The sequence below is a fragment of the Pinus tabuliformis genome, chromosome Q, assembly GCF_031772625.1.
Source record: "Pinus tabuliformis cultivar Carrire ecotype Pingquan chromosome Q, CPIR1, whole genome shotgun sequence".
Classification (NCBI taxonomy): domain Eukaryota; kingdom Viridiplantae; phylum Streptophyta; class Pinopsida; order Pinales; family Pinaceae; genus Pinus; species Pinus tabuliformis.
The window spans coordinates 955,766,962-955,793,717 of record NC_142296.1 but is presented as its reverse complement, the minus strand read 5'-3'; positions in this window follow the sequence as shown (position 1 = coordinate 955,793,717).

Below are 26,756 nucleotides of genomic sequence, written 5' to 3'. Positions count from 1 at the left end.
GCATCTCAATGAAATGTCTTCTCAGGGTAAATTCAAATTGAGTGAGGCGTCAGAGGTTTTTTAAAGAGGTGTAACAAGGGAAAAAATCAAGGAAACCATTAAGGGAATGAATCATTCCCCAGTGGAGTCACCAATTTTTTATATAGAATCTATGACTACGAACAAAAGTATCTTCCCTAGACCTAGTGGCCTGGTCTAGAAAAACCGAAATCAAATACTATAAACTTCTCCTTAGAGGAATTGGAGAATGGAAATATGCTTACTTGTGATTCGTTGCAAGCTCTTCTCTCCTATTGGCTTGTAATCTTCAACCATAGCTCTGATCGCTATAATTAAAACTTGCAAAAACAATCAACACAAGCCAAATATCTACAACATCTATGTAGAATTATCCAATCACTCTATTTAATGGATCAACATAGCGTTGAAATATATGAATGTAAACATAACATAACACATAGAAGAAAATAATATACTCTTTATATTAATATGAATGCGATATATTTTACAACCAAAAGTAGGATATGATCTTGTAGAGATCTCCCCAAGTTGACTTGTCATTCCTTTCCACAATGCACACCTCAAGGTCACCCAAATGCATGGAATGCTAACTCTCTTATGATCAAAGAAACAACATAAGGGTATGATTAGTGTCCAAAATAAAACCTATAGATGGTGGATGGTAGTAAATATATAGGAGAGGATGGTAGTTTAGGAATTCTTATCCATTTACCAATATATGCTTGAGATCCACTCTTGATGGAAGGATGAGTTGAAGGGATAAGAGGTGAAAACTCCAAGGTGGTATCAAATAGGATTCAAAGTTCTTATCCAAGGTAAATGGTTGTAATAACTCCTTGAAGCTTCTGGAAGAGGAAGCTTCTGATTCTTTTTATTTTTCCTAAATATCTAGAATCGGCACACCCCCAACAAGGGAGAACTTTCTTAGATCATAGCAGGTGAAGAACTGGGCAACCTGTTGCTGAACACAGGTCCCTAAAGGGACAGGGTGCATTGGGCCTTAAAAGCAATGAAATGAAGCAATTAAGCTCGGAAACTCAAGGATTTTGGAGAGTCATGCTTATGGCTTTGTGTAGGGATGATGACAAGGTGTTCATGGATATTGATTGATCCAGTTTGTAGGCCTATTGATCAAATGTGACAAAATTGCCTATAACACTTGTGTAACTAGGTCTCAATTATTTACATGAGTGAGACAAATACAATAATGAGCTATTTAACCAGGATCAATGAACTGAAGGATCAATTGGCCACCATTGAAACTAAGGTGGAGGATCAAGAGATAATGTCCATTTCCCTTAAGGGAATTAATTAGATTCATTTTTTTAGAGTATTTTTTTCTTGTGAGAACATACAAAATTTCCCAAAGCTTTAGGTTGATCTTTTGCAGGTGAAATTAGATTGAAAACTTGTTTAAAGAAATAAGGGGAAGTAAATGTTATAAATCTCATTGGGAAGTTAAATAAGGGTAGTAAGAAAGTATTCAAGATGATATAAGAGAAAATGACCTAAGTAAGTTTATGTTCTTTCAAGTCACGACATGGGACATTATTTAGGACAATTTCCATTGATGAAGAAAAGGTGCAGATAAGGTTGTAGTCAATATTATAACAGTTCTAGAGGAGACGTCCTCTCGGTTTGAGACTTCTTTTTCAATGAATTATTGTTTATATTGTAACATTGTGTCTTATGTTTGCTGGTATGTGGACAATGGAGCTTCAATACACATGACATATAATAGATATTTATTAAAAAAAACTAAACAACAATAGGGAAGCATGTTTGTGGAGCTTGGAGATGATTTCATGTACCCTATGAGAGGAGTTGGCTCCATTTCATTCTAGATGCCTTTAGGACATGTTCTTGAGTTGGGTGATATTTTATTTGTTTTAGTTTTAAGGAGAAAACCTCCTTTAAGTTTCTTGCATGCTAAATACAATGGAGAGAAATGAGGCTCATCAATAGGTAAACTATATGGGTCACAATGCCACTCTCCAACTTATTAAATTTACTTTTCTCACATTTATAGTGAGAAGAGTAAAGGTGAGTTACTATGTCATGTGGCCTAATGTTTGTTAAATGAAGAAATTGGAGCAGTTTTGGGTTGACTTAAGTGTAGGAATTTGGTGTAGGCAAGAAAAAGAGATTTTAGGAGTTGGTATCCCTCCTTAACTCCTCAAATCATTCGAAGATTCCTCCACTCTATCTCATCAGCTTGATGTCACTGACAACCAAGAAAACTGAATTCATTGGCAGCCAAGTTAGTGACAGTCGAGTTAGGGAGCCAAGTATCCCTATTTTCTAGGGAGTTGTTGGTATCTCCAGTTTTTTATAGATAAGAGAGCCAAGGGACTCATTAGGATTCAATTTTTTGTTGTAGTCAAGAGGCCATTTGAGCTCAATCATTTTGACTGTTATTGTTATGATGTACTTGGCATTTTTATGATAATGAGAAATTATGTTTTGATCCAGCACTGAGTTGACTCAAAGCGTTGAAACTCTTGTGTTAGGGCCCAACCCTAGCAACAAAATTTCCTCTTTTGTAGTTGTATTCTTAGCTTAGAATGATAGTTAGCTGTTGAATTTTATTTATGTCTTTCTGTTAGCTTAGCAAGTTACTTAAATTGTTTCTTAACCTTGTTTCCATTAGTTTAAAGAGGTAGATTAGTGTTGCATTTTAGTGAAGGAAATTATACCATAAAATCTTGTGATAGTGGCCCCTATCTCATCTCCTTCATGGGATCATGATTAGAGGACCCCACTCTCACAACCCCAAAAATAGAGTTTGTCTTTTGTTTATTGCATAGATTAAGTTTCATTCTTAGCTAGATAATTGTTTATGATTTCTTGGAAGAATCTGCAGTTGTTATCTTGTTTTCTTAAGGTTGTTGTAGCTTAAAAGGAAGTCCATGTCATAGATCTAGTCCTTAATAGTAGATAGATCAACTTCCTCAAATTCAACTCATCTTTTCCATGTGGACATGTAGTGATTTATAAAAGAAAAGAGAAACATGTTTTATTGCAGGGACTGTTGATCTGTAGGAAGGGACTCCTCCAACGAGCTTTACCTAGGTCTTCTCCACCTTCTATCGAGGCATACCAGCCCATAGTCTAAACCTCTATTTTCCAGCCACCGTAAGAAAGCTACCTTAGGCAAATCTGACCTCCTTAGGGTGTTTTCCTAGGCCTTGGGCGATGTTCACCTTCCCTACACCTTCTAACATGTCATGAACACCTCCAACACCTAATATCACTATTCTTACTCTCCAAAACCTCTCAACTAGCTTCTTGTAGCAGTTCAAGACATCTTGTAGCAGTTTCCTGTAGCAAACCTGTCGTAGCCTGTTTTGACCTGCATTGATAGGATAGCCTTGTATAGGAGTAGGTTAACCCCTCAGCTTGGAATCCATGACCAGAAGTGCCACCTAGACCATACTTACCATTCCTTTCTCTCCCGCAAGATCGGATACATTAGCTTTTATAGTTTTGAAGTTAGCAAATAATACTTTTTCTACAAATGTGAATGAGATAGTTAATGCATGCATGTTTGAATTATGAGATGATAGAGTAACTTTCTATTTTCAAGAAGTCCTGATATACAGATGATCAATTGCAAGATTAGCATAGTTTCCTTTCTGCAAGTGATTTGTGTCATTTCATAGCTAGATGATTTATGGAATTTCATAGCATTTACCATTTGGCAACTTTCATTTCCTGAATAGACAAGCATTTACTTTCCCTGCATTAGAACTAGCTTTCCATTCACTGTCAGTAGTTAGACTCCCTTTAGTTCCATATAGGACTAGTTTGGAACCCTAATGGTCAAGTGACCCAGTTGAGAAGTGACATGAGTAGAATAATGCATCTATTGTGTATATAGCAATGTCACCTCCAATTTTGTATGAAACCCCGGGTTGATAAAGTAAAGTTGCTAGCCCTAGGAGTTGCAACATTCTTGCTGCAATATTGAGGCTCGTCACTTTTTGGTGTCGTTACTGGGGAGGTGTCTAGGTAGACGCAATTTCTTATTTTATTTCTAATTTGCATTCAGTAGGTAGATGTTATTTTTCTTTGCTTTCTGTTTTACCACTGATTCTGAAAAAAACATAAAAAGGAAAAAATTATTTCATGCCTTGTAGGAGTAGAGACAATTTATGGAAATTATTGCCAAATACCCCAACACCATCAAACAATCAACCTCCCCTCTTCTTCGATGTCTGTAAAATTCCCTCTCTCACTGCAGGGGAGTTAGAGGACCCATTAGGTGAACAACTAGAGATCTTTGGAGAGACAATTGGGGAAGAAGAAGAAGAAACCATTCCACACACTTACGTCATGGCTGAAAACAGAAATGAGGGTGTTTTTCTGATTAGAGAGACTAATGGATATGCTAGGATGAAAAACATAAGCCCCTCTGCCCTTCCTCACTTCCATCACTTAACCTCAGAGGACCCTGATACGTTTTTGTTTGAGTTTGCTGTCATCTACAAAAATTATGATTATATCTCGGATGATCAAGAGTTGAACTTTTCCCATCCACCCTTAAGGATGAAACCATGTGTTGGTTCATCAGTTTACCTGGGTACATCATCTCTACCTGGGCTCAAATGCAGCAAGTTGTTATGCTCTTGACCTGCGATACGATACCAAAATACCAAATATGCGAAGAAATATACCCAGAACACAGAACAATAAGCAATAACAACATGTATTTATTATTCAGAAAGGAAAGCAATGTTCACTTGCCTCTTCGAGGGGGCAACCTCCAATAGAGTTGGGCTCAATTACAAAATAAGACACGACGCTCCTCAAGGGGAGTCTCTATCCTTTATATAGGATTCATACATGCAATACCATGGGGCAGTACCATGGTTCTTATTAATACCATCTATCTAATACCATGGCCCATTTGTAACTAACTATGATCCCTTCTTTAAATGTGAGTCAACCACTTACAATTATTAATATGGGATTTATTGACTTTTTAACTAACTATAAATATGACTCGACCTTATTACATAAATAAGGGGGTTAGGGTTGGACCCTAACAATCCCTCCCCCATAAGAATAGCCTTGTCCTCAAGGCCGAAGCTGTGGAAACTGCTGAAGAACAGTGGTTGGTTCCTAGGTCGCATCTTCTGGAGAGGTGTGTTTCCACTTGACTAGGACTTCCTTGATCGTGCGGTCACGCAAGTGCCGTTCTCACGTGTCAAGAACCTGTTCAGGTTGGAGCCAGATTGAACCTTATTCATCCAATTCAGGTAGTCTAGTTTGAATTCTACAATGGTTCCCAACCACTTTCTTGAGGCATGAGACATGGAAGACGGGATGGATTTTTGTAGTGGGTGGCAAGGCTAGCTTGTAGGCTACTTCTCTGATGCGCTGAAGTATTTGATATGGTCCGTAGAATTTTGGAGATAATTTTTGACAACCCTTGTCTTTGAGTGATGTTTTCTTATATGGTTGTGGCCTCAAGAATACCTGATCCCCTTCTTGAAATTTGCGCTCTGACTGATGTTGGTCTGCCTGTTGCTTCATGCGATTTTGAGCTCGATGGAGATTCTCTTTGAGGTGGGACAACATGGTTGCACGGTTCTGTAGGATTTGACCCATTGCTTGTACCTTCGAGCATCCCTGGATATAAGAAGTAGGTGAAGGAGGGAGTTGACCATAAACTGCTTCATATGGAATCATTTGGTGGTGGCAGGATATTTAGTATTATACCACCATTCGGCTAGAGGTAACCACTGTACCCATCGATGTTGCTTTTCTGAAGTGAAACACCTGAGGTAGGTCTCCAGACATTTGTTAATTGCTTCAGTTTGACCATTATTTTAGGGATGATAGGAAGTACTAAGTTGTAGTTGGGTACCTTGTAGCCTGAAGAGTTCCTGCCAAAAGTTACTGGTGAAGATCGGGTCATGATCATACACAATGGAAGTGGGCATGCCATGAAATTTGAAGATCTGGTCCATGAAAGATTGAGCCACCAAAGCTGGTGTAAAAGGGTGGGGTAGGGCGCAAAAATGAGCATACTTAGAAAGTTTGTCCACAACCACCATGATGACTGACTTGTTGCCTGACTTCGGAAGACCTGCAATGAAATCCATAGTAACCTCCATCCAGATTGAGGCAGGGATGGCCAATGGTTGTAGCGTGCCTGGGTATTTGAATGTTTCTCCTATGTGGCACTGACACACATCACACTCAGCTAAAAAAGTAAGAATTTCCTTTTTCATGCATGTCCAAAGGAATGAACGTCGAGTGCAAGCATAAGTCTTCTGAAAGCCTGAATGACCTACAGTGGGAGATGAGTGCAACTCTGCCAAAATGCGACTTTTGAGGGTGGATGTTGGTGATATCACTACTTTTTCCTTATAGCAAGAATCTCATCCTGCCAAGAGTAGCCCTCTATGGAATTTGGATCTGCTTCTAACTTATTAATGAGTTGGGAGAGCAAAGGATGTGAAAACCATTCCTTGCGAGCCTCTTCAATCCACTCTGGAATGGGAAGAGAGATTGCTAGCAGGGTGCTTTCCTCCTCAAATTGGCATGATAAAGCATCCACTACGACATTTTCGCAACCTTCCTTGTAAATTATCTCATAATCATATCCCAACATTTTGGCTAGCCATTTATTTTGTTGTGGTGAGGATAGGCATTGTTCCAAAAAATATTTAAGGCTTTGATGGTCTATGCAGATTTGGAAATGTCGCCTAATAAGTATGGTCGCTAGGTATCCACTGCATGTAATATGGCCATCATCTCCTTCTCATAGGTAGATTGTCCCAGATTTGTATCACTTAGTTGTTGGCTAGTGAAGGCCAAGGGTCGACCTTCTTGCATTAAGACAGCCCCAATACCCATACCTGAAGCATCACATTCAATCACAAAAGATTTGGTGAAGTCAGGTAGTGCCAATACGGGAGTGGAACACGTGGCATGTTTGAGAGCTATAAATTCTTGTTTCACTTCATCATTCCAGAGGAATGAATTTTTCTTGAGAAGGTGAGTGAGGGGTCTAGCAATGCGACCATAATTGCGGACAAATTTGCGATAGTAGCCAGTGAGAACCAAAAATCCTCTCAAGCTCTTCAAGGTCTTTGGTTGAGGCTAATCCTGCATTTCCTGGATCTTTTTGGGATCCAGCCTGACACCTTCACACCCCACAATGTGGCCCAAATACTCAACTTCTTCCATGCCAAAAGAGCACTTGGACAATTTGACAAATAAATTATGCTTCTGGAGCAGTTGCAAGAGCATATCTACGTGTTGAAGACGTTTTTCCCAGGTGAGGCTGTAGATGAGGATGTCATCAAAGGAAACAAGGACAAATTTTCTGAGATATGGTTTGAGCAGGTGATTCATGAGGCTCTGAAAATTGGATGGGGCATTACAAAGACCAAATGGCATAACCAGGAATTCATAATGGCCTTCATGAGTTCGGAAAGCAATCTTTGGAATGTCTACTTCTTTCATGCAAATTTGGTGATAGCTCGAGCGAAGGTCCATCTTAGTAAAGAATTGAGCCCCATTTAGTTCATCCAACAAATTATCAACAACCGGGATGGGAAATTTATCTTTGACCGTCAGCGTGTTGAGGGCCCTGAAGTCTGGACACATATGCCATTCCCCATCTTTTTTGAGCACCATGACCACAGGCGATGAATAAGGACTGATGATAGGATGAATGACACCGGCTTCCAAGAGTTCCTTGATGATTTTTTCAATTTCATTCTTTTGGGCGAAAGGATATGTATATGGGAACACATTTGGTGATTGTGCCCCTGGGACCAAAGTAATGATATGATCATGTTCCCCTCTCGAGGGTGGAAGCTCATGAGGCTTGTCAAAGACCTGTTGATGGTTGTTTAAGACCTATTGCATCTCAAGATGAATACGAAGGGAAGTGGGTTCAAAGGATTGGATGGAATTAAATTGGGCTATAACTCCATGGTGGCCCTTTTTTAACAATTTTTCCATCTTATGCAAGCTGATGATAGAAGGAGCACCTGCCTGGAGTCCGCGGAGAGTATATGTGTAGTTATTCTGCTTAAAGCTCATATATAACTCCTAGAAATCCATTGTGATTGGGTTGAGTGTGCGGAGCCATTCAGCACCTAAGACAATGTCACACCCACCCATGTTGATGGCAAACATGTGGGTCTTTAGGTGATAATCCCCCATTTGAAGTTTGACATTTTCACAGCGGCCTTCACATTTCATTGTCCCCCCATCAACAATCTGGACCTGGAAATTAGAGACTGCTCTGACAAAACAATGCACTACTTCAGCGACTCTTTGATGGATAAAGTTATGCATACTACCACTATCAATCAAGACTACTACATGGCGATGGTTAATAAAACCTCTGATTTTGAGAGTTTGGGGAGAAGAAATTCCTACCAAAGCATGAAGAGAGATAACAGGTTCTTCAGGTGTAGCTGGGAGCTCATTGTCTGGACGGTTGTCCTCATCTTCCTCCTCCAATCCCTCAAATGGTGGGGCTTCCTCAGATGAACTGTGATCGGTAGCATCAATTTGAAATAATTTGGGTTCCTTGCATTTATGCCCTGGGAGTATTTCTCATCAAGGTAGTAACACAATCCTTGCTTTCTTCTTTCTGCCATTTCCGTTGGTTAAACCTTTTGAACCTTAAGTGTTTGGGTAGTGCTCGGAGCTTGGGTGGGGCGTCCCTTGGCTATGAAATTTGGACGAGTCGACTGGGCCGCCAACGTGCGTTCTACTTCATGAGCTATCTTGCAAGATGCCAGCCATGAGACTGGGTGTTGCAGTCAGATGTGGGCTTGTATGGCATCTTTGAGACCACTAACAAAACATTCCAAGTAGAATTCATATGTTAGACCTCCTGTGCAGAAGGCTAATGCTTCAAAGGCTTTAATATATTCTTGCACTATACCTATCTGTCGAAGCTTAGTAAGACGACCCAAAAAATTAGATTCATGGTCAAAGCGATCAGAAAGGGCTTTTGAGAATATCTGCCAAGTTATTGGCATTGCATAGCAACGTTTATGCCACTGCCACCATTGCCATCTTTCTTGGTCCAAGTACAGACTTCCCACACTTAGCTTAGTCGCATCATCTCTGATGTGATTCAATGTAAAATATTACTCCATTTGTGCTAGCCATATGGCCAGATGACAGCCATCAAATTTATACATGTCCAGTTTGGGTGGTCAAGGCTAGGACTATTGGTGGTTTCCATAGAAGTGAAGAGAATGGCTAGACTCGCCCTCAAGGTTTTCATTAAAATCATATGCCTCTTATTGTTCCCACGACTTTCCCTTTGTGATTTTGTCATTTAAGGTTTGTATCTACTTCGTTAATGCCTCCAACTTTTTTTCAAGGGTGTCTATCTTCTCATTGGCCATAGCTTGAGCTCTAGTTTGTACCATGCATACATCTGGCGCACTTGTCGTTACTGTGAAAAAAAAATTGGGACCACCCGAAACTTTGACATTGACAAGTGAATGGTACCACCTTGCTCAGCCCGTCAACCTAATTCTTATGGGCTAAGTCTCCTATAAGCATCCCAGGAGGGTCTCAGACTTTTTTTTGTTACTCCTTGCTTAGGAATACTGCAGTAGCCGATTCCCAAGAAAATTAATTATTCCCAATGTCCTGCGAGAATCACGCCTAGGTATAGGAGCCACACAAATAGTCAGATTTGTCGGCGAAACCCTCAATTGCAAAGTATGAGTAGGAATGTGGTAGTGATCGAACCCCTGTTGCTAGAACTGAATGGCGGATCTGATTGTTGCAGCTGCTACAAAACCCAAAGTGCTGGATCTGAATGGCGGATCTGATTGTTGCAGCTGCTACAAAACCCAAAGTGCTGGATCTGAATGGCAGATCTGATAGATCTGATTGGCGGATCGGATAGATCTAAATGGTGGATCTCATAGATCTGAATGGCGGAACTGAATGTTGTGGTTGCGACAGAACCCAATCTTCTAGATATGATCTAGCAAAGATGATGTGTGATCTAGAGAGAGATAAGGGAATTATGGTCTCAAGGAGTGTCAAGTGCTACAGATCGCAATATACATAAGGGTCCGATAGTAGTACTTGACCCAATCTTTCAGGGCACTAACCAAGGAGGATCAACCGTACCCTTAGCCGTATAACCCGACTACCTTATCGTACGCGCGTGTAATCTCCTCGAGTGATGTTCTCGGTGTACTGTAGCAGCAAGATGGCTGACGGTTTATCTATGGTGAGGTTTCAAGAGAGTCTAGGGGGCTTCCAATATACCCAAAGGGTACTTGGAAGACAGTCCATGCGCGGTTCTGTCTAATGCACTACTACTCGAACGGGTACCCACAGGGGTTACAAGGGAGTCCAACAAGCGTGACCACCTCTTGTATTTCCTGCATGCATGCCTCCCCAAATCCGCAGGTTTATGTGCTCAATGATAGATCTCGTGGTTTAAAGACATGGGAACACGTCTCTAGCCAAAAACAATTCTGCTAAAAATGGAGATCCCACTGGCCCTAGAAAGTGCTCTAATACCACTTGTTATGCTCTTGACCTACGAGAAGATACCAGAATACAAAATATGCGAAAAAATATACCCAGAACACAGAACAATAAGAAATAACAGCATGTATTTTATTATTCAGAAAGGAAAGCAATGTTCACTTGCCTCTTCGAGGGGGCAACCTCTAATAGATTTGGGCTCAATTACAAAATAAGACACGACGCTCCTCAAGGGGAGTCTCTATCCTTTATATAGGATTCGTACATGCAATACCATGGGTCAGGTTCATGTTTCTTATTAATACCATCTATCTAATACCATGGCCCATTTGCAACTAACTGTGGTCCCTTCTTTAAATGCGAGTCAACCACTTACAATTATTAATATGGGCTTTATTGACTCTTTAACTAACTATAACTATGACTCGACCTTATTACATAAATAAGTGGGTTAGGGTTGGACCCTAACACAATCATTCAACAACAAGTACATGGATTATTGTAGGTCCAAAGACACCAAAGAGGAAATCTTTAGAATGACTTAGGACATGATGAATCCTTGGAAGATTATGAGGAAAGCTTCCAACTCAGTTACAAACGGGTCAGATACACCCTTGCTCCTGAATCACTCAAGTTAGTCATTCTTAGAGGAATTAGGGAGGACATTCTGGAAACCCTAAACATGATATCTAGAGGGGATATTTATTAGCTATTTATGATGATATCAAGACAATTTTCAAAAACCATTCTAGGGTTGCCAGAAAGAAGGGTAAGGCTAGTCAAGCTTTGGCCAGTTATTCTTCCTCCAACACATCTATCAAGAGTGAAATTAGAAACATGTTGTAAGACTTTAAAAGTGAAATGTTTCACACCCTTGCTCTACAAATGGACACCATGCAGATCAAGAGGAAGCAGGAGGAAGCAGAGAGAGCCTTAGCTATATTTTTCCCTAGATGCACTAGAAGGCACCCCAGAAATTAATTTCCATTCAATGTTATAGAGGTTTGCTCGGTCTGTGAGGAAAACCATTCCACATATAAGTGCCCTTCTCTTCCTAGACTGAAGGTTGTATACCAAGGGGCTAAAGGTGGGGCTGAAAAAATTTGTTATACCAGTCAAAGGAGGCCTCAAGGACGTTGACCATACCAGAAGGGCATGTAAGGGGAATCCTATTCCTATTACAATCCCAATTTGAATGCATCTCTTCCCCCTTGGTTTTCCCCTACTCATCCTTCATTGTCCACACCTTCTCCTTGGTCTTATGCACCTCAATACCCTTCCCAACCTACCAATCAATCATTTCAGCCATATGCTCCCCCACATCCTTAGTGGAATACCCCGTCACAAGGTTGGAGACCTTCATTCAACCAACCTCCAGCCTTACTGCCTCCACCTCCATCTCAATCACAAATCCTTCATCCTGCTCCACTTAAGCAACCTCAGATGCCTACTGAACCAAATCTGAACCCAAACAACAAACATGCACAATAGGTCTATAGTGGAGAGACATTCTACCCTGCCTATGTTGTGGAAATTCAAGAAATAAACCTCAGGTCTAGAAGAGTGCTTCCAGATAACCAACCTCCATCTCCACCTAAGGATCTTGAAGAGGAAAAGGAAGAGATTTTTCCTAAATCCAATCCACCTCCTTTTCCTAAAAGATTGATCCATCCTAGTTAGCACACCCCAGAAGAGACTGAACTTTTGGGGGAATTGAAAAACTTGTGTGTTAAAATCCCACTCCTCCAAGCGATCAAGGATATCCCCATCTACAACAATATAATCAAAGAGAAATGCTTCAAACATCCTGGGAGGATAAAGAAACACACCCCTACCATTAATGTCATTGGACAATTGTTTGACTTAATGCCAGGGAGAGTGATTTTTCCAAAGTATCTAGACCCTAGAAGTCTTGTGGTAGATGTGCACATTGATGGCATCATTGTCCCCCACACCTTGATTTATCTTGGGGCTACCATCAATGTGATGACCAAGGATACCATGCTCAAACTGAATCTCCAAGGATACTTAAGAAAGAACACAATAGTATTGCAACTTGCAGACAGATCCACAATAGCTCCGAGGGAGTTGTTGAGCGTGTGATGGTCTCTATTGATTCCTGGGAGTAACTTGTTGACTTCTTAGTTCTAGTTCTCCATCCCAAGACCAAATTCAATGGTTATCCTCTCATCCTTGGAAGTCCATGGCTAGCCACTGTTGATGCTTACATAAGTTGCAGAGCTAGGAACATGACCATTAAGAATGGGCATTTGTCCAAACAGTTGGTCTTGTACCCTCCTTCTCAACCATCCCTAGAGCATGACTTACCCTTATGGTTGGAAGAGGAGGAAGATGAAGTATACCATACCACATCCTACCCAATTTGTACCCTAGATGCTATTATAGGAGGGAGGCAACCTGATGAAGATGAACTAATTGATCAAATTATCCAAAACCAACCCTCCAACACCATGCCTCTTAATGAGCTAGTAAATAAGTCTGAAGACAACCTTTACACTAATTTATGCCTAGTTGACTCAAGTCCTGCTCGTGTCAAAATGGTAGAATTTGGTCCATCTAAAACATTGAAAATCAACCCCTCTCTCTCAGCACATCAATAAAAGAAGTTATGTACCATGCTAAGAGAGCACCTAGATGTCGTTTCCTGGAGCTATAAGGAAATGAAGGGAGTGCACACTTTGGTGTGTACTCACCACATCTACATCAAGAAAGACAGCAAACTGGTGGGCCAACCTCAGAGGAGAATGAACCCAACCCTCAAAGACATAGTCAAACAAGAACTGTAGAAGTCGTTGGATTTAGGGTTCATTTACCCCATCTTAGATAATGAGTGGGTGTCTCCTCTAGTTTTGGTCCCAAAGAAGAATGGAAAGTGGAGGATCTGTGTGGATTACAAAGATTTAAATAAAGCCACAAAAAAACACCATTTCCCTCTACCTTCATTGATCAAGTCTTGGATGGTCTTACATGGAAGAAGTTCTTCTCTTTCCTAGATGGATTCAATGGTTATAATAAGATCCAGACCATCCCAGAGGACAAAATAAAACCACATTCACTTGTCCTTGGGGTATCTTTTCTTATAGGGTCCTTCCTTTTAGATTATGTAATGCCCCTGCCACTTTTTAAAGGGCAGTTCTGAGCATATATGCTGAGCTAGTCCATGACTCTCTAGAGATATACATGGATGATTTCACTCCTTATGGGTGTGACTTCCTGGAGGCTTTCTTGATGAATGCAAGTACTTTTCTGGGTCACTCAATATCCCGGGAAGGACTACAAGTGGACCCAAATAAAATTGCCATCATAAAAAGGGTCCCTACTCCTCAAAAGCAGAGGGATTTCAGGAGTTTCTTGGGCTTAGATGGATATTATAGGAGATTTATCAAAGAATTCAACAAAGTAGCCTCACCATTGTTTGGACTGTTGGCCAAGGACTCTGAACTTTCTTGGTCATACTTAGAGGCCCAAATTGGGCTCTTCCTTTTTGTTATGAGTCATGAGGAGGCCAGGGTTGAGGAGGTGAAGAAAATAGTAGAAAAAGAGGAAAGAAAACCCCTATACATCAGAGAAGAATAAATCAATTCCATGGTTTCTATTTGTAACCATAACATCATTTCCAATGATGCTCAACTTACACCCAGATACATGGATACCCAAGAACATGCCATCTCCCATTTTGAGAACACTTTAAGATTGTTGGGGGCTAAGAGCCAAAAAGCATGCCAGAGGAGATGGAATAACCTTCCACACAATCTCTGGATCAGGGAATACCACTCTCTTGAGAGATTGAGAAATGCATTGGAAAGGACACCCCTGTAAAATAAGGTGATGCAAAGATTGAAGATCAATTGGATTGGAATAAAGCTCAGTCCACCTTTGTTGTTTGGTTTTCTGGAAGGTAGGAAGAAATAAGAGGAAAGAAAGTAGTGGGAAGAGATAGAGAAAGATGCAGGGTTCCATCCTCAAGAAGAGACACCATCCACATAAGCCTGGGATGTCAAAGAGGCCACCAAGGCTTGAAAGATATGGATATAGATGACTAGGTTTCTCATAGGATGAGCAACAGTTTCAGTAGGTGGCTGATGATGAGGGGGCTCATCAATAGGTAAACTATATGGGTCACAATGCAACTCTCCAAATTATTAAATTTACTTTTCTCCCATTTATTTACATATTTTGTTATATTTTTCTTAGTGAGAAGAGTAAAGGTGAGTTACTATGTCATGTGGCCTAATGTGTGTTAAATGTAGGAATTGGAGCAGTTTTTGGTCGACTTAAGTGTAGGAATTCAAAGTAGGAATGCAAGATATATTTTAAGAGTTGGTCTCCCTCCTTAACTCCCCAAATCATTCAAAGATTCCTCCACTCTATCTCATCATCTCAGTGTCACTAACAGCCAAGCAAGCTGAGTTCATTGGCAGCCAAGCCAGTGATAGTCAAGGAAGAATTATTCTCGAGTTAGGGAGCCAAGTATCCCTATTTTCTAGGGAGTTATTGGTAGCTCCAGTTTTGTATCAATAAGAGAGCCAAGTGACTCATTAGGATTTGATTTTTTGTTGTAGTCAAGAGGCCATTTGAGCTAAAACATTTTGACTTATTGTTATGATGTACTTGACATTTTTATGATAATGAGAAATTATGTTTTGATCCAACACTGAGTTGACTCAGAGGGATGAATCTCTTAGGTTAGGGCCCAACCCTAGCAGAAAAAGTTCATCTTTTGTAGCTATATTCTTAGCTTAGAATGATAGTTAGCTGCTGGAGTTTATTTATGTCTTTCTGTAGGCTTAGAAGTGTAACTTAAATTGTTTCTTAACCTTGTTTCCATTAGTTTAAAGAGGTGGATTAGTGTTATAGTTTAGTGAAGGAAATTATACTAGAAAATATTGTGACAATGGCCCCTATCTCATCTCCCTCATGGGATCATGATTAGAGGACCCCACTCTCACAGCCCCAAAAATAGAGTTTGTCTTTTGTTTATTGCATAGATTAAGTTTCATTCTTAGCTAGATAATTGTTTATGATTTCTTGGAAGCATATGCAGTTGTTATCTTGTTTTCTTAAGGTTGTTGTAGCTTAAAAGGTAATCCATTTCATAGATCTAGTCCTTAATAGTAGATAGATCAACTTCCTCAAATTCAACTCATCTTTTCCATGTGGACATGTAGTGATTTATAAATGAAAAGAGAAACATGTTTTATTGCAAGGATTGTTGATCTGCAGGAAGGGACTCCTCCAACTAGCTTCACCTAGGTCTTCTCCACCTTTTGTCGAGGCATACCAGCCCATAGTCTGAACCTCTGTTTTCCAACCACCGTGAGCAAGCTACCTTAGGCAAATCCAACCTCCTTGGGGTGTTGGGCTTGGCCTTGGGCGATGTTCACCTTCCCTACACCTTCTACCACTATCATGCACCCCTCCAACACCTCATCTCACTATTACCCTCCAAAACCTCTCAGCTAACTTCCTGTAGCAATTCAGGACATCCTATAGTAGATCATGACATCCTATAGCAGTTTCCTATAGAAAACCTGGAGCAGAATGTTTTGACCCTGTTTTGACCTGAAATGATAGGATAGCCTAGTGTAGGATTAGTTTAACTCCTCAACTTGGACTCTATGACCAGAAGTGCCACCTAGACCAGAGTTCCCATTGCTTTCCTTCCTGCAATATCGGATAGCATTAGCTTTTATATTTCTGAAGTTAGAAAATAAGACTTTTCTACAAATGTGAATGAGATAGTTAATGCATGCATGTTTGAATTCTGAGATGATAGAGTAACTTTCTATTTTCAAGCAGTCCTGATAGCTAGATGATCAATTTCAAGATTAGCATAGTTTCCTTTCTGCAAGTGATTTGTGTCATTTCATAGCTAGATGATTTATGGCATTTCATAGCATTTACCATTTGGCAGCTTTCATTTCCTGAATAAAAAATCATTTACTTTCCCTCCACTAGAACTAGCTTTAAATTCACTGTCAGTAGTCAGACTCCCTTTAGTTCAATAGAGGACTGGTCTCGAACCCTAATGATCAAGTTCCCTAGTTGAGAAGTGACATGAGTAGAATGATGCATATATTGTGTTTATAGAATTTTCACCTCCAAATTTGTATGAAACCCCAGGTTGATAAAGTAAATTTGGTAGCCCTAGGATCTGCAACATTTTTGTTGCAATATTGAGGCTCATCAGAGGGTTTTTTTAAGGAACAGTAGTTCACCACCAGTGATTGTAATCTATCTAGTATAAGTACTTTGGCTACAGAGGTTAGTAAGGGTGGATTTTACATGTCACTTATCAATTGAGTGACACTCTTACATTTTAAGAAGATGCTAGTATGGCCTTCCAGTTCTTAAGAGGAAAATGCATGGGAAGATAACATTGAGCTAGTTTCAATTTCAGTTGCAGACACTTTCATTATACCTCATATAGATTAGGATGTGAAATATTTTAGTTCATATGTTTCTCCTCCATCGATTAAGTAAAATGTGGAGACTATTGATTCAAAGGATTAGGAGAATATAGGAGTGAATAGGTCATTAGTGAGGGTGAGTATACCTCCTAGGAAATATGCTAGTCATGTAGCATTGGTTTCTTCGATCCATGAGACTTCAATTTGTTCATTGGAGGAGAGATGTGATACCTTGATGGAGGATGTTGAGATTGATTCCAAAGTTGAAATTGATGGGATTATTATGGAGTATGGAGCCAAGAGGGATTTTTGGTTCTCTCATGGAGAGGGAGTTTCCCTTGGTAATACTCTTACTTACGAATCTATTGATATGAGGGAGTTCACCTAGTTCAGGTTGGTTCAATTGCAAGAGGATTTGAGGCAAATGAGAGGGATTCCTATGGTGATAGTATGATGATGAACTTTCATAGTTTGATGACTATACCATTAGCTTTTTATTACAGGATCAACTTGATAGTGTATGGAGATATGATTATCTTTACAAGATGTCCTAGAGAGTACGTGATGTTTTGTCCATTAATGTTGGCCCATGAAGTTGGCATGGAGGATAATGGTGTTTTGCATGTTTCTTTGATATTATTCATATTAACAAAGGGTTATTATTCATTGTATGACTAAGATATTATGATAACATGGTTGACAAATTTGTTGTAGATGACAATGGTTGATTTTGAGATTGTAGGAAATAGTGATTTGTAGATAACAAGTTTGGTGGATTTGTTGAGGGAGTCAAAAATGGTTGGGGTAAACATTTTCCTCATAAAGAGTGAATGTTCAATTTTTAGGTTACTCTTAAAGTATCTACACCATGTTTAAAGGTAATTCGTGAGATTAGGGGTATTATTTTCATCCCCTATATGGTCTAATATGGATTAAAGCATGAGAGATGGTCCTTGATGGATATGGATAGGTTGGATATCTTACATAGTGGATGCTTAAATTCGTTGGATTTTAGGCTCGATATTATTTCATTTGATGGTGGACACTTTTGGAAGTTTGGTGGGTGCTCTTAACTAAAGCCTCATGAAGGAGACACTTATTAAGAGAAAACCTTATAGAGGATGTGGAGTGTTGTGGATCATGGAGGAGGGATTCAAGCCCTAAATGACATGCGGTAGCTTTGGTTCCTCATTCATGGGATTGTAAATGGCTCTCAGATTTCCCACAACATTGATGATGTTTTTGTATGGGTTATATTACCTAGTTAGATACATTTATTTGGAGAATAGTGGGATTTTGTGAAGGTTCTTGATGGAGTGGTGTGGACTTGCTTTGTGTAGCTACATTACCTTGGAGTCATTGTTGTCCATGACATGACACTACACTATAAAGTGGAATACAAGGGCTCATTTTGGTTTCTTGTAAGGGCTTAGGTCCTTATGGTATCACTAACTTCTCTTATTGATTATACTAACATGATAGGGACCCTAGGAGTGTTGTGTATATTTCCTATCAAGATTATGACACTCTAGGAACATGTTTCACATGTGTTTGGCACATATTCAACATGCTCCCTATACGTATCCTACTCTTTCGACTTTAAAACCATTTTATTAGTACTATTTTCTCATTTTTAATTACATGGGAAGAGATCTTACAATATTTCATTGCGCATATGAAAGATAAAATAAATATTTGCAAGGATTTCAAATGTTTTGTAAATGTTCCCTTTAAAAAAAAATGGATATGTATGTCTATGCTTTATATAGGAAGGAGAAAGTCTTCCTGTAACATATTAATTTGATCACATATATTCACTCTCATGAGATGTGAGTAAGAGAAGAGCTCTCTCTCTCTCTCTATTAAATATTCACTTGTATTTTCTCTCTCTTTTAAGGTGTTAGGCTTTCTTGGAGTTCTTGAAGCATTTTGGAGTTATATGGTTAGTTTTTATCTCTTAGAGATTGGGGATTAGGGTTTTGAGAGAAAACTCTAGGGTCGATTTGTGAATAAGAGAAGAGGACATATTGTCTTAAAAGTTGTGTTCAAGAGATTGTTACACTTAGATATTTTTTGGTTGAGCTAGGGTCTAATGATTTAGTCTGGCTAGTGACTTTTTTGGGTAGTTGAATTTTTTGTTCCAGCCTTGAGAGAAGGTTATGGTACATACTTGCACTTCATCTTGAAGTTATATGTTATACTTGCAATGGTCCATATCATGTCATTTTTAGATTGAATTTTAGATAAATATGCTCTTATCCTTCACTATTTATAACCGTTTATATCTTGTTAATTGATTATAAATAAAAGGGAAAAATTTTAAGTGTTTTGACATCTAAGGAATATTATAAGGGGCTGATTTTTTTTTATACTTCTATAATAACTGGTGTAAAAGTTTATTTTTAGATTTGATTATTGGTTGATAAGTTGCTCTAAAAGGGGTTGAAACTTATCTCTTTGTTTGGTATCTTTTATCCTTGAATTACTAAGAAGTTTGGGGATGTTTGAAGTGAGTTACTGTGATATTTCTGTTATTTTTTGTACTCTAACTTATAGCAGTTCTAAAGGATAAAACTTTTAGGGCTAAGATGTAATGTCCCAAACCCTGCCATTTCCATTAGCCAAAACAAAAATAATTTTGATCAATTTACACCTCACCATGACATCCATTACTATTGCACCCTCTCTCCCCCAAATAACCAAAAAAAATGCACAAGCACATGCATAAGAGAGCCTAGGAGGATAGGAGAAAGAGAAAAAGAGTGTTGATTATTCCCGTGTCTCCTTGTACACATCACGCTTCACATGCCATGTTCTTTTCTCTTATTATCTTGGTGATGGTAGTCTCATACCATTTGTAGAGTTTATATCTTATAATAATGGATACCTTCAATATAATGTAGCTTGCCATGGGGTTGTAAATAATGATGTTATTATTTCTAATATAACAAAGGAGAGCAATTTTCAAAAGTTCCCAACTATATAATTAATGGTCTAGGCATCAGTGGTCTATGTGGCTCTTGATCCTTGTTGGGGTCTAATTGATGATGTCAATCAGAGTTCAATTAATGTCAACCTGGGAAGGTAAACTTAGAAGTGCCACCTATAGGTCTAGAAAGATTCCTAATTTGTCTGAGATCTTATGGTTCTCTTACAAGAACACATTCGTCAATATCTCTTCCAACAACTAAACAAACCTAGATCTAATAAATGTCTGAGGTCTTATGGTTCTCTTACAAGAACACATTCGTCAAGATCTCTTCCAACAACTAAACAAACCTAGATCTATCATTCGTCAAGATCCTATGGTTCTTTTTACATGAACACATGAATTTTAGGGTCTCCTCCAATATTAGAACATCTAACAAAAACTTAAAAGCTGAAATGAAATAAAAACATAAATTAAATTATACCTAAAATAAGCATGCAAGTGAGGCCATGGGGGCCCTCCATAACTCCACAAGCACACCACTTCAAAGGAGACTCAAATGTAGAAGCAACAAAATCAAAGTATGATTCTTTATTTCAAAATCTCCATCATGATGTACAAACCAACTCTAAGATTACAAATGGAGGAGATTGTACTCCTATTTATACAATGGGATGAGATAACAAACTCATAATGATGATCCACTAATCTCTATTTAGTTCCATACATCTCTCAACTATATAGACGCATACCCCCTTTTGTCCTCAATCTTCTCCATGAGATCATGATCTCATGATCATTTCCATAAGGCTTATCTTATCAAGTTAGAAATTGATCATTCAAGGCCACATAAAGGTGTCTTGGAAGCTTCCTTGGAACCTACACATGTCACAAAAACAATCCACTTTCCATATATGAAGTAAAATATATTATTTTCTAATATTTAATCAAGAATTTCTCTTAAATGCTTGAAAATAAATAATATTTGGAAGATATAAATGAGACCCATTAATGATGAACAATAGGGAAAATGAAGTAACATGGTAGTGAATAATGAGTGATCTAATGGAAGCATAGGTGTAAAAAGTGTGGTAATGAGTGATATTTGTATGACATTTTGAAGCCCAACATACCCCCCAATTGAAGCTCTTGCATGTCCTCATGCAAGCTACTACAATGATTTATTTGATTTGATTCTTATATGAGCTTCCTTTCATTGAATTTACAAGATGTTTGGTTCTTGTGTAACAACCATCTTTCAATCATGGACTTCCTTTTAACTTTTCACATCTTTTGATAACTTTTATTTTGCAAATCATTTGCATCTTTTAATGATTGGTTCTTGTGTTACAATCATTATTTACTTTGTTGAGATCTCTTTTTAACGATTGGTTCTTGTGTTACAATCATTATTTACTTTGTTGAGATCAATCATTTTTAAGAAGTCATTTAATATGCTCATCATTTTGTAGTAGTTTTTATTGTGGGAAGACTATGTGGGTTAAGATGTAATATGAATGAGAGAAATAAATGAAGTGTGCAATTCCCCCCCAACTGATGGCTTTTGGCAATTTTTAATGAGAAAGGGAATAGTGGAATAGTGGAATATTTTCCAAATATCATCATTTTAGCATCTAAAAAGAATTTCAAGATTAACGGTTAGAAAACATCATATCTTACTTACCTAAAGAAGTGGATGAATCATGCATGTTCAGATGCTGCAATTCTGATCTAAAGCTTCTTCTGCAAGTTGTGGATGAAAGATGGATCTGTATTGTCGTATCTGCTGCCAGATCTTCTGCTGAATAGTCTGATGAATCTGATGAGTCTGCTGAATATGGCTGAAAATGTATAAGGCTTGGAAGGTATACAAAATTCATAATTTTACACTTTCCCCCCAGCCTTATGTATTGACTTGTCCTCAAGTCATTTACATCAAAAAAACTGAAAAACAATGAAAGGAAATCTGCTTCATCTGCTACAAAATATGGGTCTTCAAGTCTTCAACGCTCGATGGCACAAATCTTGCTATGTGAATAAATGTCTTGTTGTCGAACATAACAAGAAGTTGTTGACTTAGTGGCCATTAATGAATGCCACTAGCCAACACGAGAGCTCCCACCATTGATTCCAATGGGAGTCAAGATGCCTAACACATCTTTGTAGGTACGAATAAATTTGTTGTGGTCGAGTCACCTACAAGATCCAATGAACAAGGAATATTAATGTACTTCCATTGTTCATTGGAAAGAGTACTTTCCATTAAGGCATGCAAGTCTCTAGGTGTTTTTGTTTTAAAAGATTATTAGACTCTAGGACTTTGACTCAATGATATGTAGAAGCAGGGTTTTATTGGTGGAAAATGAAAAATAGTAGGAAAAAGGAAATGGAAAATGGCGTAAACTTCTTTGCTTTTATTGGTGGGTTAGGAATGGATGAAAGGAAATGCATGGTGAATGAATAAGAACTCTTGCTGTGAAAAATGGATATGGAAATGGCATGCTTTATGGCTTTACAATTTGTGGTATTCAAAATCTTTTTTTAAAAGGGAGGTGGAATGTAGTGGTTGTGGACATCGATTTGTCTTTAGAATTTTTCATGAATGTAGTCTTTGGAAGACCAATTGTCGTCACAATATAATCTCCTTAATGATCACTTGATTATCCTGTAACCTGTAAAAAAACTGGGTAGAAAGAAAACATAAGTGTGTTCAAGAAGAAATGGCCAGTTCCTTCATGATTCTTATGCAAAAATTTCATACCAATTAAAACAAATTAAGGGCAATCAAAGAGTTGAAATTAACTCAATTCATGATATTAGTATCAATCCAGTCTTTAAAATAACCATGAAAAGTAATACTCCCTGTTTGTGTCAGATAACTCATGAAATGTTCTTGGAAAAAAGATTGACATTATAAAGATCTGTTGTGTTCTACATATTAGAATGTCACATAAAAGCATTCAACAGAAAGATGTTATGAGTTTAATGCCAACCTGAAGCTATCGAAACAAGGTAATCATCATCTATAGAATCCTCCAAATGTTTGATAAATCGATCCTCGAAATTTGTTTCCAAGTGTTCCATTGTTTATTTTCAAACCTGCGTGATTTTTGTGGAAATTTTTTTTAATTTTTTTAAATTTTGCACTTATACCAACTCATGCAGTTTCAACCAGTTCTTGTAATTCTCATGAGTCTCTCAATTTTCATATCACCAAGGTTTTGTTTTATGCCAATATCCTTCACATGCCAATATTCACCCTTTAAATCCTTCAAAACAATAACGGTCTCAAAACACATTCAATTTTTTTTATTTAATATATATATATATAGATATATATATATATAACAATCATAGCATAACAATAACAATCCTAACCTAACATTATAAAACAATATATTAATACAATCATATATTAATATATATCCTAACAACATAACAAACATTAAATAACAATTAAATAACATAACAAACATTAAATGACAAATATATATACAACAAATTATAATTAAAAATATAATAAATAACAACTATAACAATTAATACAATTATAACAACATATTAATATATTAATACAATTATAACAACAAGCATTAACTATAATAAGAAATTCTAACTAAATACAAATCAAACAAACGTCAAAAGAAATGCAAAACAAAACGCAAAAGAAAACACAAAACATGGGATTGAAGGCATATGGAGGTTTTTCGTTGAGGCGGGATAGGAACGAATTTGGGCGTTGTGTACGTGAAGAAGGCAGATCTGCAATAGAGTCTCAGCATCGGAGCATTGGAACATTTGTTTGCAGTGTCATTTTCTGAAATCGATGGTACTCGAAATTGGAGTGAGAAAGAGCTTGAAACGCTCTGAGAAAGGACACTGGGGTTTCGAATGGTTGATATTTGTTCAAAAGGTGCCGCAAAAAAAACCTAGTTGTGGGATGGCTGCCCGAGCATATCTCAAGCTAGTTTCCATCTTCTAATATAGAAGATTTCGTTTAATCGCAAGCCAAAAGGAATAGTTCGGTATAGATCATAAAACAACTCAAAAATCGACCATGTTGCTTTATCAAATCCGTGTTTCTACTTATAAATTTTTGTGAGCATGCCTTTCTTTTCTGCGAATGAGTTATTTTGGATCGTGTGCAATAGCCATGGCTTACGTTGAAAAATATCATCGCCCTCTTAATGTGCTGTCTGTTGAGTAATTTGAGTTAATAAGCATTGAAGACACTGGAAGATCACACAGACCAGAACAGCGAGACAGCAGGTGAATCGAAGGCCATGAGAGGAGTTAATCGGTCTACATGGGAACAATCAGTAGGTGTTATGTATTAAATATGAAATTGTTGCACGTCTCTGATTTCGATCCCACTGTCTTGCGAACCTATGAAACTTCTGGAGTCCTAAAACGAATAGAAATATTGTTCAACGGGGATCTTGTGCCATTTACATCTCCTTGAGGATTTTCGTTGCACTGGCCACTGCTAAGACAGCTATTCAAACTAACAGAATTTCCAGGACTAGGTTGATAAGCCGGATTTTTATTTGAAACTTGATCCTGCGTTATTGTATTCTTGAATGATTTCTGCGATGGACCATTGGCTAGAGTTTCAGATAAAATCGAAATGTACAGTGGAGTGTCATCGACGTTAACGCCTTTGCATGAGTGAGCTCCTTTGAGTATATGTGGTCAATTTTGGCATTTATAGGAATTACAATAGGTTCTAGTTGCAACCCCAAATACGTTTATCTATGAAATTTAGATAAATCCTCAAAATATGGCATTTATGGGAAAACAGTTGCCGACTTGTTCAAGCCCACTAGTGATTAGCCTTTAGCGCTTAAGCACATAGCCCTAATCCTTTATATATTGAAGCCTACAATACTATTTTCAAACCACCATAATGATTTTTCATTGCATAAGCTTGTGGGTTGTTGGTCTCTTTAACACACAAAAATCACCACAGAATTGACCCTTGTTGATATTTTCAAATAACTTTCAAATAAGATCAAAATGAAAATTTTTTGTAGGTTTTAACCCAAAACAGAAATTACCTGCATACAAATTCTAAATCACAAAAAATAAACAACGCGAGAGCATAACACATAAAACACATATACACAGAGATTTCCCCTGAATCCCAAAACCGGGACTACCAGCTTGATTTTTCCTTTTTTTTGTTCCTTTCAATGTTATAATACACATTTATACATGCTGAAGCATCCAATACCATGGACCGAAAACCATCGTGTCCAATACCATGGACCGAAAACCATTGCGTCCAAAAACATGTGTGAAAATCATGCATAAAACCATAGGTGGATCCGCCCAACCTAACATAAGGTCCAAAACCAAAATTTTATGGGGCGCTGCCCCGGACCCCATAAAGTGGTGTTACGAGTATGCCTCAAACCCCCTATGATGCCCCCCCGCTACACAATCGGCGCAACGAAGAGGGGTTCCACCCCCCCCTCTAACCTCCTGGTTAACTACGTGGGCTAGTCGTGGAAAGAATATAAAACAACCCAACATTCTCCCACTTGTTGTTTTCTTTCCACAGGGGACCACAAGAGAGCTTAGTCATTTTTCTAGCCCTGAAACTCCCATTGTCTCTCTACACCAAGAGAACTTCTCAGAGCTCACAGATTTTTTCAATGCATCTGCAGTATTCTTCAAAGTGTCCTCCTTTACCAGCAACACTTTTTTGTATTCTTTCATATCCTTCATAAAGTGATACTGAACATCAATGTGATTTGTCATTGAATGATATGCAAGGTTCTTTGCCAAGAAAATTGCACTTTGGCTGTCACGGTCTATCCCTATAGCTCCCTGTACTAACCCCATACTTGAACACAATCTCTGCAACCAAACTGTTTCCTTGCTTACATGAGTGGCTGCCATGTATTCTGCCTCTGTAGTTGATAGTGCCACTACAGATTTTTTCTTACTCATCCAACTGACTGCACCTCTGAATATGTTAAACACATACCCACTTGTAAATCTTCTCTGATCCAGATCTCCAGCCCAGTCTGCATCAACCAAGCCATGAATATCCAACATTCTGTCCAATCCTAATCTTCCTTGGTAGCACAAACCATAATCACTAGTGCCATGCAAATACCTGAAAACCCGCTTCACTGTTGTCTAGTGCTCCTTCCCTGGTTTTAACATAAACCTGCTCAATACTCCCACTACATGTGCAATGTCTGGTCTAGTACAGACCATTGCATACATCAAGCTACCAACTGCACTTGCATATGGAACACGGGACATGTCCTCTTCCTCTTTTTATGTCTTGGGACACTGTTCAGCAGATAACCTCAAACCTACAGGAATAGGAACCTTCACTAGTTTACTATCCTGCATATTAAACCTCTGCAATATTGTCTCAATGTACCTCCTCTGATTTAACTAGAGATTCATCTTTTCCCGATCTCTTTTAATTTCCATGCCCAAAATATAGTTTGCAGCACCAAGATCTTTCATGTTGGATTTGGAGGACAATTGGGTCTTCAAATCCTGGATAATATCTTTGTCATTTCCAACCAGCAACATATCATCCACATACAAGACCAAATAAATAACATGGTCACCAATTAATTTAAAATACACACAGTGATCTACTTTGCTTCTTGTGAAGCCAAGTCCCCGTATAAATGTATCAAATTTCTGATACCACATCCTTGGTGACTGTTTTAACCCATACAAAGACTTCTTTAACTTGCATACCAGTTCTTTCTTACCCTTCACCGCAAAGCCTTCAGGTTGCTTCATGTATATTTCCTCTTCCAGATCCCTGTGAAGAAATGTTGTCTTCACATCCATTTGTTCTACCTCAAAATCAAAAGTAGCAGCAACAGATAAAAGTAATC